The sequence below is a fragment of the Leucopleurus acutus genome, assembly GCF_964270905.1.
Source record: "Leucopleurus acutus genome assembly, chromosome: 6".
NCBI lineage: Eukaryota > Metazoa > Chordata > Mammalia > Artiodactyla > Delphinidae > Leucopleurus > Leucopleurus acutus.
Genome location: NC_139149.1, coordinates 64,266,385 through 64,270,886, shown reverse-complemented (window position 1 = coordinate 64,270,886; position 4,502 = coordinate 64,266,385). Strand labels below are relative to the sequence as shown.

At 44.6% G+C, this 4,502-nt stretch overlaps 1 pseudogene across 1 annotated transcript; it reads left to right on the top strand.

Moving 5' to 3' along the window:
• The first annotated feature begins 2,830 nt into the window (after positions 1 to 2,830).
• On the top strand, positions 2,831 to 3,246 carry LOC309962936 (protein FAM136A-like; annotated as a pseudogene). The gene has a single exon. The product of its transcript is annotated as a protein FAM136A-like (transcript).
• The last annotated feature ends 1,256 nt before the right edge of the window (positions 3,247 to 4,502 follow it).

Here is a 4,502-nt window from a genome sequence, read left to right as displayed (position 1 = left end):
GTGGGGGGTGGGAGTGAGGGGATGGGGGTGGCTGTGGCTCACCCTGGGGGACACAGACACTGGCAGCAGCCATATTTGGCTGTGTTACACATTCTACTGTGTAACACTGATGCTGGCGGCCACCATCTTCAGATCCTCCCTCTAGCTCATTAGTGCCAAGACCTTGCCTCACCCAACAGGCTGTAGGTACCTCTAGACATGCCCCTAGACACGGCCCTGCCCACAAGAGGGCCAAGACCCAGCTCCACCCACCACTGGACAGGCACCAGCCCTGCCCTCCAGGAAGCCTACACTAACCTCTAGACCAGCTTCAACCACCAGGGGGCAGACACTAGACCCAAGAAGACTACAATCCCACAGACTGTGGACTCAGCCTGCCCACAGCAGACCAGACCCTACTTGGGACCACCTGGGCCCTGGCCCTGCCCACTAGCAGGCCAATACAAGCTTCAGGACACCCTGGACCTCATACCCGACCAACAAGGTGTTGGTGGGAGGAACCAACACCTCCCCACCAGAAATCTGACAGCAGCTATGGGATCCCTGGGTGCTGAAGCCAGCTCTAGGACCCGGCTCTGCGTGCCAGTGTCCAGCACTAACCCCAGGACCTGGCTTCACCTGCCAATGGCGGGGGCAACAGCTCTGGAGTGTTCTGGACCCTGACTCTGCCCACCAGTGAGCCAGCACTAGCCCCAGGGCCCCCTAGGATTCCACAACCAGCTGCCTCATGACAAGGCCCCCCTAACCAGCAGCATCTGCACAAGGCAGGGCCTGACAATCAACAGGGTTAGGGGCCAACCAAACCTACCAGACCACACACATAGTCAGCCCACGACAACAGAAGGACCCATGAAGCCCTCTTAGGGGTAATCCCTAGAGCCTGGGTGATGAGAGGGGAGAGCACTGCTGGGATGCATAGGACGTCTCCTACAGAGGGCCCCTTCTCCAAGGTAAAGAAACTAACTTACCACATACATAAAAATACAAATAGCAATTTAGAAAAAATGAGGCAACAGAGGAACATGTTCAAGATGAAGGAACAACACAAAACCCCAGAAAAAGAACTAAGCCAAGTGGAGATGGGCAATCTACCAGAGAAAGAGTTCAGAGCAAAGGTGATGAAAGAACTCGGGAGAAGAATGGATGCACTGAGCAAGAAGTTAGAAGTTTTTAACAAAGAGTTAGAAAATATAAAGCACGACCAAACAGAGACGAAGAATACAATGACTGAAATGAAAATACACCAGAAGGAATCAACAGTAGACTAAATGATACAGAGGAATGGATCAGTGAGCTGGAAGACAGAGTAGTGGAAACCACTGCCGCTGAACAGAAGAAAGAATGAAAAGCAATGAGGACAGTTTAAGAGACCTCTGGGACAACATCAAGTGCACTAATATTTGCATTATTGGGGCCCCAGAAGATGAAGAGAGAGAGAAACGTTCTGAGAACATATTTGAAAATATAATAGCTGAAAACTTCCCTAACCTGGGAAAGAAAAAAGTCACCCAAAGTCCAGGAAGTGCAGAGTCCCATACAGTGTGGGACTGTACCTCTGTACCCAATGAGGAACACACCAAGACACACTGTAATTACAATTACAAAAATTAAAGATAAAGAGAGAATATTAAAAGCAGTGAGGGGAAAGCAACAAATAACATACAAGGGAACACCCACAGGCTGTATCAGCTGATTTTTCAGCAGAAAATCTGCAGGCCAGAAGGGAGTGGCACAATATAGTTAAAGTGATAAAAGGGAAAAGCCTACAAGAAGAATACTCTACCCAGCAGGGTTCTCATTCAGATTTGATGGAGAAATCAAAAGCTTTACAGACACGCAAAAGCTAAAAGAGTTTAGCACCACCAAACCAGTTTTACAACAAATGGTAAAGGAATTTCTCTAGGTGAAAAAGAAAAGGCCACAACTAGAAACAAAATTACAAAATGAAAAACTCACCAGTAGAGGTGAGCTCACAGACAAAGTTAGCAGGAAAGTTAAAAGTATTAAAATCACCTATATCCACAAATAAGCAGTTAAGAGACACACAAAACAAATGTAAAATACAATATAAAAAAACAGTAATCAAGAGGGGAGGCGAGTACAAATGCAGAGTTTAAAAATGCATTTGAAATTAAGAGATCAGCAACTTAAAACAATCATGTATATACAGATTGCTATATAAAAACCTCATGGTAAGCACAGACCAAAAACCTGTCGTAGATATACACACACACACACAAAATTAATCCAAACTTAACATTAAGATAGTCATCAAATCACAAGAGAACAAAAGAAGAAAGGTTAAAATAAAAAAGGTAGGAAGCCCTTCTCTCACCACACTCTTCTAATAAATCCAAGTCTCTTAAAGTTCTAGACTTTGATTCAGGATTCAAGGCATAGAATTTGGCTCAGAATTAAAAGTCATAGAATTTAATTCATGCAACTTTCTTCACTTGTGTCACACATGTTGGTGGTGGTCTTAATAGAAATGGACTACGATGCACTGGGTAGCAATAATATCACATAATACTGATTAACCAGATCAGAAAAAACATATTCCACTGGACAAACCAGTATACCTACCGGTCTAAATATCACTATTTTCAAACTGCCCATCTTGTAACAGTCCATAACATTATCAACTCTTTGAAGCCTGAAACCTTATGTATTATTTACTTATTTAATATATTATTTATTAAATAAACAATTTATTTAAAGAAAGAGAACAAAAGACAGCAAAAAAAAAAAACCCTACAAAAACAAACTCAAAACACTTAACAAGGGGAGTCCACATGGGCACCGGCGCTGCAGGTAGCAGGGTGGGGTTGTCATGGCGGAGCTGCAGCAGCTCCGAGTGCAGGAGGCAGTGAACTCTATGGTGAAGAGGCTGGAGAGAGAGAACATTGGAAGATGCAGGGCCTCATGTTCCGGTGCATCACCGGCTGTTGTGAGGACAGCCAGGCCACCATGCAGCAAGTGCACCAGTGCATTGAGCGCTGCCATGCACCTCTGGCTCAACGCCAGGCCCTGGTGACCAGCGAGTTGCAGAAGTTCCAGGACCGCCTGGAATGGTGCACTATGCATTGCAACGACAAAGCCAAAGATTCAGTAGATGCGGGGAGTAAAGAGCTTCAGGTGAAGCGGCAGCTGGAGAGTTGCGTGACCAAGTGTGTGGATGAACACATGAACCTCATCCCAGTCATGACCAAGAAGATGAAGGAGTCTCTCTCAACCATTGGGAAATAGATGTCTGCTATTGGCCATCGGGGCTGAAGGCAGGAATGTATTTAAAAAGAGGAATGGGGATTTGGGTTTTCTAAGGAAAGTTTATGAATGAGGAAATTAAGAATGGCAGCAAGTTTAAGGCCTATGTCACTTGCCTCTGGACACTGGTTCCTTTGTGTTTGAATCCTAGAAAGTGGAAAAACCTGGTGCTAAAATTTGGGTCAGAGATAGCACAGGAGAGTTTTTGTGAGCCTGAATTTCAAGTGCTTTTCCTGGCAACAGGGAGCCTCCCTTGTACCAAACCACAGCCCTCCAATGTACCAGATTCTCTTAGTACACAGATACCAGCAGGCTGGCAGGTTCACCTGACCTGCTTATGAGCTGGTGGAATGTAAGGAGAGGTGTTTCTATTTATTGCCAATCTCCTGTTTACCAGAAGGATCACTACAACATTTTCCACAAACTGGAAACAAAATCCATGAGGTCACTAATTTAGAAGGGGAAAGGGGGCTTCTGGGGATTTGTTTTGCTTGGTTTTGTTTTACATACAAGGGCATGAAATTACTTTTAAGATGTAGAGTTGGGAGAGGTAGTTTGGATAAAAATTTTGAAAGGGTCCTTGCGGATATTCATTTCTGCCGTCAAAATGTGGATGCACATTTCTTAAAATTCTCACACATGCCATCTTTCAGCCTGGAGACCCTGCGAAAATATAAGAAGTGCTATCATACTGGTAGGGGAAGCACACCTTCCCTCTAACTGGCAGGCATGATGAGCCCTGAGGCTGTCTGCAGCAGAGTCAGCTGAGTGACAAGACAATCTTGCAGTGACACTCACCCTTGAAGGGAAAGGGGATTGTGATTGTGCCAGTATTAGAAATGAACAGCAAAAGAGGAATTGTTAGCTGCTTAATTAAGAGTTATGAAGTACTGGCTTTGGAAAAATCTGGTTTTCATAAAACAAGTAGAATGAAAGCCTAAACCCAGTATTGCTTACTTTGCCCCTGTAATAACAGAGCTCTGTTGAAACAATCCCTTGGCAACACAAAGGTCAAAGGAGAAAAAGTCAGCAACTCAGGGGCAAGCTGTGACTCCTTTAGAGCAAAAAATGGGACAGCCCTACGTTACCAAATACCACTTTTGCAACATGCATTGTTCCTGCCCCAGTTCTGGCACCTTATCGTTTTATTAAGGACCTTGTGTTTTTACCAACTTATTACTTGATAATATAGCCTGTCTGTTTGCTGCTTCAAGACTGTGATATATTTTCCTAGTGGT